General features: G+C 37.0%; 1 long non-coding RNA gene across 1 annotated transcript; it reads right to left on the reverse strand.

The window, feature by feature from the left end:
• Positions 1 to 377: 377 nt before the first annotated feature.
• LOC139706028 (uncharacterized) lies at positions 378 to 6,665 on the reverse strand. The gene is made up of 2 exons (XR_011707724.1): positions 4,398 to 6,665; positions 378 to 2,819 (listed from the first exon to the last, which is right to left on the reverse strand). It is a non-coding gene; the product is annotated as an uncharacterized lncRNA (long non-coding RNA).
• Between the last annotated feature and the right edge of the window lie 9,196 nt (positions 6,666 to 15,861).

Here is a 15,861-nt window from a genome sequence, read left to right on the forward strand (position 1 = left end):
ACTTTCAAATACTAAATATTATAGAATATTAAAAATATTCTAAATAAAAAAGGTTCAAAAATAGTTTTCAAATTCATCATTAGAGAATAAAGATTTTTAATTTCCCATAAACATCTGGCACTCATTCTGCAGGTTGTCTTGATATTTCTGTACTCCATCCCAAAAATACTGGCACAAAACACAAAGCCATCACTTGGGTTCTTACTTCTTACTTGGACATCTGACCTGTAGGTCAGTGCTTTTTGTGGGCACCACCAGGATCCCTCTTTTATACTATCAACCTCCTCTAAAGGAGAAAGTTTCTTCTCCTCTTCTGTGAACGTCTAGAGCGTTCGGGTCCCTGGGTAAGGGTCACGAAATAACCGGGACACAGGGGATGCAGAGCCAAGGCAGCAATCGCAACTGCATGCTGAAGTTTATTTGCAAGTTCCTTTTATACACTTCTTCTAACAAAGCAAGCAATTCTTCAATAACACTTTACCCACATTGTCCAAATATCATGCCTCAGCAGATACACAGAGCTAGATTCAAATTGTTCCTGTTTGTTTGATAAGTACCCTCCTAAAGTTCTTTGTAGACATTATCTAGTCCTCTGAGGATGCATTTGTTTCTTCAGAATGTACTGTTCCCAGGATAAGTATGCAGGAAGCTTCTTCCTCTTGGCCAAACCATGCAGAACTTGTGACTTGCGATAAGGGGAAGAGAACTTTTCCTCCTCCTAGCTGAGGTTTGCCTCAGCTGACCTAAATCACAGCCACAGCTCTTGCAAAATGTCAGGCCTGAGGGAGCTAAACTCTGCACACTTAAACCCCAACAATTCCTTCTTTTTTCTTTTGCTTTTCTAAAACAGCTTTCCACAAAGTTAATATAGCGTTTTGAGATGGTCTTATGCACATACAATATGTAATTATAAACAGGATAATAACTAAGCATAACACTATTCCCACTCCTCCAGCCATATGGGTAAGACTTTCAGCAATTCCTTTGGGATCTAATCCCTCTAACTGTTTTAAAAACAATTCAGTTATTTGTGCAGCATCATCCTGTTGAAACCCTTTTCCAAAAATTTCAAATACATCCTTTTGTAAAGAATCAATCATTAATTGAGCTGTATCATTACCATCGAGATAATTTTGTATGATACTCCATTCGTGTAAGCTTTGATTATAATGTACATTAGTTATACAGAAAGAAGTTGAATTCCAGTCACATTTTAATCTAATTTCTTGTTCTAAAGTGAGTATCTTTTTTTCTAACCAATTAACTGTCTGTCTTAAAATATCTATTTGAGTTTGAAGTCTAGAATCAATTTGAGTCTGGAATAGCCATAACTCATGCGAATCTTTATGCCATTCCTCAACAAAATGTTTTATTTGTAAAGAAGTATGTAAAGCTATCCCTGAAACTGTAGCAACTGTAGTCACTGCAATAAGACTTAGAATTACAGCAACAACAACTCCCACAAACCGTTTAGTACGTTTTAACAATTGTCTAAAAAATTCCAAAACCAAAGTATTTACAGGATCTTGGGACCATGGTCTTTGTAAATTTACAGGAAGCCAAATGTGAGAGCGCTGTTGTAACAGCATAATGGAATAACCAGGAGGAATAGAAACAGATGTATTAATACAGGTATACAATTTACAATTAAAGCATAAAATTCCCTCATCAAAAGTAACATTTCCAATTAAGAACAGGTATGGCATGGGCACACATGTGGTTATATTATATTCTTTAAATACAGTAAAATTATAAGAAGCAGCTGATTGACTAGTCCCAGAGAAAGAGCCATTAGACAAAGTTACAGGTTTAGTTGCAGCAGCAATTTTCCATAAATGTGTTTGTAAATGATGAGGGTACTGCACTGAAGCCAAGCGTGGATCAGCAATTCCGCCATCACCCCAGGCCATCAATTTGTCGTTCCGAATGGTTTCATTCCATCTCTCTTTCGGCGGGATTCTGTATGTAGAAGATAAATCACAAGCAGTAATATTCCATTCTGAACAATTTTTTAAGAACATCCCATAAGGACCCCACATGATAATATTCTGAAATGTCTTTCCAAATTTGCCTAAACATTCCTGCCATATGAAAGGGGAGTATCTTAAGTCCTGATAAGTAAAATCGGGGCACTCAGGGAACATAGGGTATTTTTGTTCAGTTATATTATCCCAGGTCATATTGACGGACCATGCAGACAACCGTTGTAAACGTGTTCGAGAACTATTACTCCAATTTCCAACTAGTATCCAATGTTGCCAATCTAATTGCGAACAAGGAGGAACACCCAAGCATATAGGTTTACTGTTATTATTCTTATAAGTAAAATTAAATGGTGTTCCATCATTAATATTCATATATGTTAAATTGTTCCAAGGGGGAGATAAAAGAGCAGGAGAAGTATATAAGGTAATATCCATGTCACCCCAAGTAACAGGTTCCAGCAAAGGTGGATTGGGAATATAGGCCCAATAGTGAGTATTATTATTTTGTACCTCAGAAGCGGAAGACACTGTCAATAATGCACACATGGCCAGAAATAAATTTTCTGGGGTGCAATTCTTCCCTGTTCATTGTAGCACCTTTTGTCTTTCCCCACTCAGCTTTTTAATTTGACCCCACATAGGTAAGGGAGAGAAATTAAGACGTCGACAACGTCAGGCCCCAAGATGAAGACGCGCCATTGCTGCCACCGAAACATCAAGCTCAGGAGCTTGATTCCTCGTCTGGGGTAGTGGATAGGGTGCCCCCCTTGGTGCCGTTCTGATTGTGATGGGTCTTGATCCACCTCCCTGGGAGCCACTGCCGGTGTCCATTTTCTGTTGAAACATAAGCATAGCCCTTTCCTCCTTTTTAATTTTTTTAATTTGTGTTTTAAGCGTAGCATGTACACGTTCTACTAAAGCTTGTCCTTGTGGATTATATTCTATTCCAGTTAGATGAACAATATCATATAATTTGCAAAAATCTTTAAAATTTTTACTAGTATAAGCTGGACCATTATCAGTTTTAATCATAGCGGGAATTTCCATAATAGCAAATGTTTCCACTAAGTGTTGAATAACATGACGGGTGGTTTCTCCAATTTGAGCGGTAGCCCACAAAAATTTAGAGTATGTGTCAATAGTAACATGAACACAAGAATAACGTCCAAACAAGGGAACATGTGTAACATCCATTTGCCATAATTTATTAAGTTGAATCCCTCTAGGATTTATTCCAGAAGGTACAATCCTAAGATGTAAAGGTCGACAAACTGGGCAATTTTTAATAATTTGTTTTGTTTGTTTATATGGAATCTTATATTTAATGTGTAAATGTCTGGCATTAGAATGAAACAGACTATGTTCTTCTTGAGGAGTTTTGAACATCACTAATTTGTCTACCTGAGCATTACCATATGTCAAAAATCCTGGTAATTTAGAGTATGATCTAATATGATCTATAAATATGCGAGCATTACGAGCTTGTAAAAGTTTTTGTAAAGTAAGAAAAAGATTTTGTAGAGTAGGTTTATTAGAATAAGCTACTGCAGTAAATATATTTTTAACTACTCCCATCGTGTATGCAGAGTCAGTAAGAATGTTAATGTCTTGATTATCAAAATCATTTAAAACTTGAATGACTGCAAATAATTCATTTTGTTGAACAGATTGATAGTTTGTTATTTGAACCCAATATTGATTCTCTGTCCAATAAGCACTTTTAGTTTTTGATCCATCAGTAAACACAGTAACAACATTGTCTAAAGGATATTTACTAATAATATTATTGATTACAAATTGTTGACGTTTTAACATGTCCCATAATTTGCCCTTGGGGAAATGATAGGAAATACTTCCGGTATATTCAGCCAACGCTATTTGTAGCATTTCAGTCATTTGTACCAAGTAAGTCCATTGGTCTTTAGGTAATGGGGTAATTATGTGAGAAATGTCATTGCCCGTCAAAGTTATACTTCTCTGTCTTCCTTGTTCAATTAATAATGCGATCTGGTCAGCATATGGCATAATATTTTTGGAGAATCTATGTTTTGTATAAAGAAAAGTGTTAGAGTCAAACATTCAATTCAACAAAAATAAGAAACATTTTTGATTTTTCTGTTAGATGTAGATTGTTTCTCCTTTTGCTAATGAATGTTTTTTAGCTGTAATATCCTTGAGCTGAACAAATAAATCACCTTGAGTACATAAGGAAAAATAAACACATGCTAAATGGATAAACTACATCTTTATTAGATCATCTTTACTTTTAATACTTCAGAAGCTTAGAGATTTAGAGTATTTTTACATTAACTGCAAGAAAAATTAAAGGAGAAATTTTTTTTGAGATCACAACTATGAAGTCATGTGGTTATAAAATTCTGCATTTGTGTGCAAAACATGAATCACATTTACCTTTATTCTCTCTACTTAGTCTTGTCAATCACCTAGCAGGACTTAACAGATACCTTTCAAAGAAACAGAGATTGAGATGTGTTTATATAACTTCAATAACCTCATCACTATAGTAATGAGAGATGTAGTATCCTTTTGCTATGGTTCAAGACAACAGGGAAGGAGAGATCACAAGAAAGAGAAATCAAAATTATTACAACTGAGAAATTACTTCTCATTAAGTTTTACCATGGTGTCACCTTCATTTTTACATAAGCATGGTGGCATAATTCAAGCTCAATAAATCGGAAATCTTAATATTTAAAATTTACCTTGACTTCATTTATCACCATATTAACAACCAAAAGAATTAGATAAAACACATAGGAAAGGGTAATATTAAACCCACCTTGCTGAGTTGATTTATTGACACATTAACTCATTTTTATATAGAAAAGGGATAGTGCATCTCAGTTTGCTTACAAGCTAGGAGATCACTTAAAATTTTGCATTTCCTAACTGTAAACAGAATATAGCACTTACAACAGGTTATAAATAAACTGGTTTTCAAGCATAGAGCTAGCCCCAAAGATAATACACTATTTAAAAAGACTTAAGGCAATGAATTCCATTTCCAATGGAAAAAAAGAACTGTGCAAACAAGTTTAAAACTACTTTTTTTGTGCCAGTGTTATAAAATGTAGCTTTTAATAAAACTTTGATCCAAATGCCATTAACTTCAGAAAAAAATTTGGTGGAGAGAAGAATGTTATTTCATTTAGGAAAAATAACCATTATCTTTTTTCTTAATCTTTATCACACACAATTTAAATATATACAGTTGCTTTAACACTTTATATAATTCCTATGTATTGGAGCAAAATTATTATAATGAGTAGCAAAAGCATTAAGCAATGCTTTTACATAATGGGATTGAGGTCCGTACATTGTTACTGCCTTTTTTAATCTGCTAATATGATCAATATCAATCCCCTCATACCGAGGTGGATGTGCCATTCCATTAACTGGATCAGGCCTGATTATAGGAAAAGCAAAGAAAGGAGTTTCGTCCTCATCGTCAGAAGGTTCTGAGTCCATTTCCTGGACAGCCTTTAAAGAAGCTGCCAAAAAAGGATTGGTGGCCGGAGGGGCAGAGGGCCTGGTTCCCGATAAAGGCTTAGGGTCCATTTTAGCTTCTAATTTATTAAGACGTCCTAAAACCTCCTCCATAACAAGTTTGAATTGCTCCGAAACAGAGCGATCATCAATCATTGTTTTTACTTTCGTTTTCTTTTCCGTAGCAGTACCAATTAAATCAGCAGAATTTTGTGAAGAATTATGAGTCAATTGTTGCGTATCTTTTACTACCTTTTCTTTTTCACTAACATCCAGAGGGAGATCTAAAATAGAGGGAGCTAACTCCTTTTGTAAGTTGCCAATTAATCTTTCTTCCTCCATAGCTTTAAACATTGTATATAAAATAGACCAGATAGACCAAAACCGAATTGGAATTTTTTCACCTTGCCTCATGGCCTTTTCAACATTGTGACGGACCCGTTTCCAATTATCTACATCCATAGATCCTTCCTCCGGGAACCAGGGATTCCATTCCCTGACCACCTTAAGACACATCTCTATATCAGAATGGGAAATGTTAATACAATAGACAGCAAGTGAATGCCTAAGAATACGTAAAAAAGGAGAAGATGAAGATTGTCCTATCACCCTGTAATATAAAGAAAAATAACTTACCCTTCCTAACAATCCAACAGGGTCCCTGTTCCGGTGCCAATTGTGAATGTCTAGAGCGTTTGGGTCCCTGGGTAAGGGTCACGAAATAACCGGGACACAGGGGATGCAGAGCCAAGGCAGCAATCGCAACTGCATGCTGAAGTTTATTTGCAAGTTCCTTTTATACACTTCTTCTAACAAAGCAAGCAATTCTTCAATAACACTTTACCCACATTGTCCAAATATCATGCCTCAGCAGATACACAGAGCTAGATTCAAATTGTTCCTGTTTGTTTGATAAGTACCCTCCTAAAGTTCTTTGTAGACATTATCTAGTCCTCTGAGGATGCATTTGTTTCTTCAGAATGTACTGTTCCCAGGATAAGTATGCAGGAAGCTTCTTCCTCTTGGCCAAACCATGCAGAACTTGTGACTTGCGATAAGGGGAAGAGAACTTTTCCTCCTCCTAGCTGAGGTTTGCCTCAGCTGACCTAAATCACAGCCACAGCTCTTGCAAAATGTCAGGCCTGAGGGAGCTAAACTCTGCACACTTAAACCCCAACATTCTTCTCTTTCTTTTTTTGTTTTGTTTGTTTGTTTTGGTATAAGGATTAAACAAAGGGGTACTTTACCACTGAGCCATGTCCCCAGCGCTTTTAATTTTTTATTTTGAAACAAGGTCTTGCTAAGTTGCTGAGGGTCTCAGTTGCTGAGGCTAGCTTTGAACTCTTGATCCTCCTGTCTCAGCCTCCCACGCCACTGGGATTCCAGGCATGTGCCACCACACCAGGCTTGCCCCTCTCTTCCTAAGGACCTTCATCTTGATTTTGGTTTCTGGCCTGAAAAAAACATGGTGACCCAGGTAGTGATATTAGCCTTCAGGTGAGAGGAAAGCGATTTGGCAGCAGCTTCTGACACATCATTGATCACCAGTGTTGATATTGCTGACCTGGCTGACAAGGTATTATCCTACCCAAAGCTGTGCAATCACAAAGGGTGTTAATCAAGATGCAAGGGCTTGATAGGGTAACCATGTCTTAACTGTAATCACAAATAAACCTGATAGGGCAGCAATTTTATGCCTCATATTTCTCAAACTTGCTTGATAATAAGAATCACTTGTGTTTGATAAAATCCAGTTTTCTGGGCGCCTTCCTGTAGATTCTGTTTTAGTAGGTCACAGAGGGTAAGCAATGTGCTTGAGTCATATAACTAGTAAGTGCAGAGCCAGGTTCATGGGATTCCAAACCCTAATCTTACACTGCTGCCTAGATTTATACACTTGAAAAATGAGAACTGCTGTTTACCGATGGTTTTATAGTTTATGAAACAACTTAACACAATTTTATTTTGTGTGTGTGTATGTGGTTCTGGGGATTGAACCTAGGGCCTAGTACATATGAGGCAAGCACTCTGCCAACTGAGCTATATCCCCAGTCCTTTGTGCAATTTTTAAAATCATTACAACTGTATGAATTTGATCAAATTATCTCCATTTCATATGGTCTCAGAAAAGTCAAGTGATTTGCCCATGGCAGAAGTCAGTAACATGTTCAAATCTCTATCAGTCAGTTTCATCCATTTTTTTTTCAATCAGCAACTACTTCATTAGTCTATTTAACAATTAAGCATTCGTTCATCCATCCATTCAAAAAGGACGTAAGGCATATGGATGGCTGAGGATGCAGAAATCCTGGCCCTCATCAAATTTACATTTTAGGGGCCTGGGACTGTGGCTCAGTGGTACAGCACTTGCCTTCCACATGTGAGGCACTGGGTTCGATCCTCAGCACCACATAAAAATAAAGATACTGTGTCTATCTACAACTAAAAAAATAATAATAATAAAATAAAAATTTTTTTAAAAAAATTTACCTTTTAGGAGAAAGACAAACAGCACATAAAGAACAAATAGGTGAGTTTAGATTGTGATAAGTGCTATGAAAGCAATCAAACAGGCCCTTTGATTATAGAGGGGAACTGTTTTGTCCTGTAAGGTGGCCACTCACTTACCTGTGTCCAGATGTAAGTATAAAATGTGGCAAGATGTTAAGTATAAAAAACATATTGGACTTTAAAAACTTAGTGCCAAAAACAAATGTTGACAATCCCCATTATAAGTTCTATATTGATTACATAGTGAAATGAGATTTTGAACAGATTTAAGTAAAATATATTAGCAAAATCAATTTCAGATTGTTTCCTTTTACTTTTTTAAATGTAGCTACCAGAATGTTTAAATTGACATCTTGGCTCACCTTTGTAAATCAGGTCACATGTGTTTTGGATGGCACTGATCTAGGGTGAATGAGGAAGGAAAGTTGAGCTGAAACCTGAATGATAAGAAGGCTCTTAACTGTGTGAAGATCTAGGAGATGATAGAAGGGGTCTCCAGGAAGAAGGGTTCATAGGGGAAATTGGTCCAATATAAGTAATGAATCTTGTGCTTGTGAAAGAGTAGGGGACTGCGGAGCCTGTAGCAAACTAGAGAGTGTCCCACTAAAATCATTCAAATTCAAAATATTTAAACACAGTGATGACCTGAGTTGTTTTTGACCATGGGCAGGAGTCTATCAGCCTGTTCTTAGGTCACACCATCTCCAACATTCATAAGGCATGAGAAATCCTGGACCTGGGAAAGCCTGATCAGCCCCATTGACTCAGCTGAGCAGCTGGGGGACAGCCATCCCTGCCAAATTTTCCTCACATCCAATCACACAGCCAGAAAATACTTAGATAATTTTTCCTTTGAATCCAAATCCCATGTTTTTTTTTTCCTGTAGCCTGTTTGGGACAATACCCTTTCAAGAACCTGATGGAAACACTGACCAAATTCTTTGCTGTTTCGCTATCATATACAAACATGGATACTGCATATAATTTCAGGGGGCTCGAATGTCCCACTCCAAAGTCTGTCCATGGACCCCAGATAAACGAGGTCTTCAAGATGGTTATTGGCTCCCTCCTCCCTTCTATGTAACATGCAGATGAAAACATCAGTTTTCTCTATGTTGTTGAAATACTGTGAGGATCAAAGGCAATGGTGTTGGTGAAATTGCTGTACAGATGTAGGCTACTACTGTTACCTCCAGCCAGGTTTCAAGGGCCTGTTATGGCAGTGCTGATGTTTTGGAGATTTTTTATTATTATTATTAGTTGTTCAAAACATTACAAAGCTCTTGACATATCATATTTCATATATTTGATTCAAGCAGATTATGAACTCCCATTTTTACCCCGTATACATATTGCAGATTCATATGGTTCCATATCCACTTTTTTACATACTGCCATACTTGTGTCTGTTGTATTCTGCTGCCCTTCCTATCCTCTACTATCCCCTCTCCCCTCCCCTCCCCTCTCCTCCCATCTTCTCTCTCTACCCCATCTACTGTAATTCATTTCTCTCTCTTGTTTTTTTTTCCCCTTTTTCCTCACTTCCTCTTATATGTAATTTTGTATAACAATGAGGGTCTCCTTCCTTTACCATGCAATTTCCCTTCTCTCTCTCTTTCCCTCCCCGCTCTCGACCCTGTTTAATGGTGATCTTCTTCTCATGCTTTTCCTCCCTATTCTGTTCTTGCTTGCTCTCCTTATATCAAAGATGACATTTGGCATTTGTTTTTTAGGGATTGGCTAGCTTCACTTAGCATAATCTGCTCTAGTGCCATCCATTTCCCTGCAAATTACATGATTTTGTCAGTTTTTAGTGCAGAGCAATAATCCATTGTGTATAAATGCCACATTTTTTTATCCATTCATCTATTGAAGGGCATCTAGGTTGGTTCCACAGTCTAGCTATTGTGAATTGTGCTGCTATGAACATCAATGTAGCAGTATCCCTATAGTACGCTCTTTTAAGGTCTTCAGGAAATAGTCCGAGAAGGGCAATAGCTGGGTCAAATGGTGGTTCCATTCTCAGCTTTCCCAGGAATCTCCATACTGCTTTCCAAATTGGCTGCACCAATTTGCAGTCCCACCAGCAATGTACAAGTGTACCCTTTTCCCCACAGCCTCGCCAGCACTTGTTGTTTGACTTCCTAATGGCTGCCAATCTTACTGGAGTGAGATGTATCTTAGGGTGGTTTTGATTTGCATTTCTCTGACTGCTAGAGATGGTGAGCATTTTTTCATGTACTTGTTGATTGATTGTATGTCCTCCTCTGAGAAGTGTCTATTCAGGTCCTTGGCCCATTTGTTGATTGGGTTATTTGTTATCTTATTGTTTAATTTTTTGAGTTCTTTGTATACTCTGGTTATTAGGGCTCTATCTGAAGTGTGAGGAGTAAAAATTTGTTCCCATGATGTAGGCTCCCTATTTACCTCTCTTATTGTTTCTCTTGCTGAGAAAAAACTTTTTAGTTTAAGTAAGTCCCATTTGTTGATTCTTGTTATTAACTCTTGTGCTATGGGTGTCCTATTAAGGAATTTGGAGCCCGACCCCACAATATGTAGATCGGAGCCAACTTTTTCTTCTATCAGATGCAGAGTCTCTGATTTCATATCAAGCTCCTTGATCCATTTTGAGTTAACTTTTGTGCATGGCGAGAGAAGGGGATTCAGTTTCATTTTGTTGCATATGGATTTCCAGTTTTCCCAACACCATTTGTTGAAGATGCTATCCTTCCTCCATTGCATGCTTTTAGCCCCTTTATCAAATATAAGATAGTTGTAACTTTGTGGATTAGTCTCTGTGTCCTCTATTTTGTACCATTGGTCCACCTGCCTGTTTTGGTACCAGTACCATGCTGTTTTTGTTACTATTGCTCTGTAGTACAGTTTGAAATCTGGTATTGCTATGCCGCCTGATTCACACTTCCTGCTTAGAGTTGCTTTTGCTATTCTGGGTCTTTTATTTTTCCATATGAATTTCACGATTGCTTTATCTATTTCTACAAGAAATGCCGTTGGGATTTTGATTGGCATTGCATTAAACCTATAGAGAACTTTTGGTAATATCGCCATTTTGATGATGTTAGTTCTGCCTATCCATGAACAGGGTATATTTTTCCATCTTCTAAGATCTTCTTCTATTTCTCTCTTTAGGGTTCTGTAGTTTTCATTGTATAAATCTTTCACCTCTTTTGTTAGGTTGATTCCCAAGTATTTTATTTTATTTTTTTTTTGAGGATATTGTGAATGGGGTGTTTTTCCTCATTTCCATTTCAGAAGTTTTGTCACTGATATATAGAAATGCCTTTGATTTATGCATGTTGATTTTATATCCTGCCACTTTGCTGAATTCATTTATTAGTTCTAGTAGTTTCTTTGTAGACCCTTTTGGGTCTTCTAGGTATAGAATCATGTCATCTGGAAATAGTGATAATTTAAGTTCTTCTTTTCCTATTTTTGTGCCTTTAATTTCTTTCATCTGTCTAATTGCTCTGGCCAGTGTTTTGAGAACTATATTGAATAGAAGTGGTGATAGAGGGCATCCCTGTCTTATTCCAGATTTTAGAGGGAATGCCTTCAATTTTTCTCCATTCAGAATGATGCTAGCCTGAGGTTTAGCATAGATAGCTTTTACAATGTTGAAGTAAGTTCCTGTTATCCCTAGTTTTTCTAATGTTTTGAACATAAAGGGATGCTGTACTTTGTCAAATGCTTTTTCTGCATCTATCGAGATGATCATATGGTTCTTATCTTTAAGTCTATTGATGTGATGAATAACATTTATTGATTTCTGTATATTGAACTATCCTTGCATCCCAGGGATGAATCCTACTTGATCATGGTGCACAATTTTTTTGATGTATTTTTGTATCCGATTTGCCAGAATTTTATTGAGGATTTTTGCATCTAGGTTCATTAGAGATATTGGTCTGTAGTTTTCTTTCTTTGAGGTGTCTTTGTCTGGTTTCAGAATCAGGGTGATGTTGGCCTCATAGAATGAATTTGGAAGAGCTCCCTCTTTTTCTATTTCCTGAAATAACTTGAAAAGTATTGGTATTAATTCTTCTTTAAAGGTTTTGTAAAACTCCGCTGTATACCCACCCAGTCCTGGGATTTTCTTGGTTGGTAGTCTTTTGATGGCTTCTTCTATTTAATCCATTGATATTGGTCTGTTCAAATTGTGTGTATCCTCCTGACTCAGTCTGGGCAAATCATATGACTTAAGAAATTTATCGATGTCTTCACTATCTTCTATATTATTGGAATATAGGGTTTCAAAATAATTTCTAATTGTCTTCTGTATTTCTGTAGCATCTGTTGTGATATTGCCTTTTTCATCCCGTATGTTAGTAATTTGAGTTCTCTCTCTTCTTCTCTTTGTTAGTATGGCTAAGGGTCTGTCGATCTTATTTATTTTTTTGAAGAACCAACTTTTAGTTTTGTCAATTTTTTCAATAGTTTCTTTTGTTTCAATTTCATTGATTTCTGCTGATTTTAATTATTTCTTGCCTTCTGCTACATTTGCTGTTGTTTTGCTCTTCCTTTTCTAGGGCTTTGAGATGAAGTGTGAGCTCATTTATTTGTTGGTTTTTTCTTTTTTTGAGGAATGACCTCCAGGCAATAAATTTCCCTCTTAAAACTGCTTTCATTGTGTCCCATAGATTCCGATATGTTGTGTCTGTATTTTCATTTATCTCTAAGAATTTTTTGATTTCCTCCTTTATGTCTTCTGTAATCCATTGATCATTCAGTAACATATTGTTCATTTTCTATGTGATGTAGGATTTTTCCTTCCTTCTTTTATCATTGATTTCCAGTTTCATTCCATTATGATCAGATAAAATGCATGGTATTATCTCCACCCCTTTATATTTACTGAGGGTTGCCCTATAGCATAATATATGGTCTATTTTTTAGAAGGATCCATGTGCTACTGAGAAAAAAGTATATCCACTTGATGATGGTTGATATATTCTATATATGTCAGTTAAGTCTAGGTTATTGATTGTGATATTGAGTTCTATAGTTTCTTTATTCAACTTTTGTTTGGAGGATCTGTCCAGTGGTGAGAGAGGTGTGTTGAAGTCACCCATAATTATTGTGTTGTGGTCTATTTGATTCTTGAACTTGAGGAGAGTTTGTTTTATGAACGTCGCAGCACCTTTATTTGGTGCATAAATATTGATAATTGTTATGTCTTGTTGATGAATGGTTCCTTTTAACAGTATATAATGTCCTTCCTTATCCCTTTAGATTAACTTAGTCTTGAAGTCGATTTTATTCTATATGAGGATGGCCACCCCTGCTTGCTTACGAGGACCGTGTGCGTGGTATATTTTTTCCCAACCTTTCACCTTCAGCCTGTGTATGTCTTTTCCAATCAGATGTGTCTCCTGGAGGCAGCATATTGTTGGATTTGTTTTTTTAATCCATGTTACCAGCCTATGTCGCTTTATTGGAGAGTTTAAGCCATTAATGTTTAGAGTTACTATTGATATATGGTTTGTACTTCCAGCCATGTTTGATTATTTATCTTTTTTTTTTTTAATTTGGTTTGTTTCTCCATGATTAGCTTTCCCCCCGCCCTCTGGCTTTACTGAGGTACTTCCCACTGTTGGTTTTGGTTATTGTTTTTCATTTCTTCCTCGTGTAGTATTTTGCTCAAGATGCTTTGTAATGCTGGTTTTCTGGCTGCAAATTATTTTAACTTTTGTTTATCATGAAAGATTTTTATTTCGTTGTCGTACCTGAAGCTTAATTTTGCTGGATACAAAATTCTTGGTTGGCATCCATTGTCTTTCAGTGTTTGAAATACGTTCCAGGATCTTCTCACTTTCAGCGTCTGTGATGAAAAATCCGTTGTTAACCTTATTGGTTTACCCCTGAATGTAATCTGCCTCCTTTCTCTTGTAGCTTTTAATATTTTCTCTTTGTTCTGTATATTGGATATCTTCATAAAAATGTGTCTTGGCGTTGGTCTACTGTGATTTTGTATGCTCGGTGTCCTGTATGCATCTACAATTTGTACATCCGTTTCCTTTTTTATTTCTAGAAAGTTTTCTATAATTATTTCATGCAGCAGGTTGCTCATTCCCTTGGTTTGAACCTCTATACCTTCCTCTATCCCGATGACTCTTAAGTTTGTTTTTTTATGTTATCCCATATCTCTTGGATGTTTTTCTCGTGATTTTTTACCAGCCTTTCTGAGTTGGCTAGACTCTTTTCAAGATGATATATTTTGTCTTCATTATCTGACGTTCTGGCTTCTATTTGCTCCACTCTGTTAGTGATACTCTCATTTGAGTTTTTAATTTGGTTTATAGTTTCCTTCATTTCTAGAATTATTGTTTGATTTTTTTATAATCTCTATCTCCTGATAAAGATGCTTATTTTCTTCTTTTATCTGTTTATGTAATTCATTTTCAACGTGTTCTTTCATTGTTTGAATTTGCTGTCTCATATCCTCTTTAAGATTCCATTCCATCTGTCTAAGGTATTCCTTGAGTTCTTTATTTGACCATTTTTCTGATGCCTCTAGGTCCTCTTGAATATTTAGGCTGTCCTGCATTGTTTGTACTCCTTTTTTTCCTTGCTTTTTCATGCTGCTCATGTTACTTCTTGTTCTGTCTGACTGCTGAGTTACTGTTTACTCCTATAAATTTATTTGATGCTTGGGAGGAAAGGTATTAGAAGGGAAGGGAAGAAGTCACTAAAGAGAATGAGAGTATACAGGTAGAATTCAAGGAAGGGGGAATAAGGAAATTGAAAAGAAATGAAAAGACAAAAGAAAGAAAAAATGGAAAAGAAAAAAAATTTAAAAATAATCAAAAAAATTAAAAAATAATAAAACAATAAAAAAATGAAAATGAAAAAGAAAACCCAAATTTAAAAAAAAATTAATAAATGCAGTCTTAGAGTTTGATTAACTTCTCTTCCAGTAGGTGGAGCTGTGCCCACCGGGCCAAGCTTCTCCTCTCAATACGCGGGAACCAATCACTGTGCAGCAGCTCCTCCTCCCAGACGGGGCGGGTCTCCAGTCCTGAGTGCCTAGGGCCTTTTCTTGTGTCTAGTTACTTCCCCACTTTTCCTCAAGCCTCACCACAACACTGGCTACACGCCAGGTCTGCTGCTCCCAGGAGTCCTATTTTCTTGAACGACTGGGCACACTCTCCCTGTTTGCCATTCCCTCAGACCCTAAGTTTGTGGAGCTTGGGGCTGAGAATCCTCAGCGTATTTTGCTTGCCCTCCGGTAGCCACGCCCCTGGCAGCTGGTGCAAGAGACCTCAGTTGTCAGCACTGGTGTCAGACAAACCAGAGGGAGCACAGGGTTGGACATCTGCGCCTCCGCCAGAGCAGTACTAACTCCAGAGATGGGAGTTCAAATCATTCCCACAGGGGTGAAAGGACCTCTTCCCAAAGGAACAGTAGGCTTATTATTGGGATGCAGCTCTTCTACTCTAAAAGGACTTATGATAAGTCCTGGGGTAATTGATCCAGATTATGAAGGTGAAATAAAAATTATAGCCAGTTCTCCAAAGGGTATGTCAGTAATTTCACCAGGAGATAGAATAGCACAGTTACTAATAATACCCAGCCTACATGATAAATTTTCCAGTCGTACTGTAGAAAGAGGTTCCAAGGGATTAGGCTCCACAGGTGTAGATTGGGCTATGCTTTCTTTAAATTTAGATTCTCGCCCCATGCTAAAACTAAATATTCAAGGACATGAATTTAATGGACTACTGGATACAGGTGCAGACCTTAGCATCATCTCTCGTCAAGAATGGCCAAAACATTGGCCATTACAACAAGCCACTCAAACGCTTCGAGGCCTAGGAGTGGCAACTAATCCCCATAGAAG

The sequence above is a fragment of the Marmota flaviventris genome, chromosome 6 (assembly GCF_047511675.1).
Source record: "Marmota flaviventris isolate mMarFla1 chromosome 6, mMarFla1.hap1, whole genome shotgun sequence".
Taxonomy (NCBI): domain Eukaryota; kingdom Metazoa; phylum Chordata; class Mammalia; order Rodentia; family Sciuridae; genus Marmota; species Marmota flaviventris.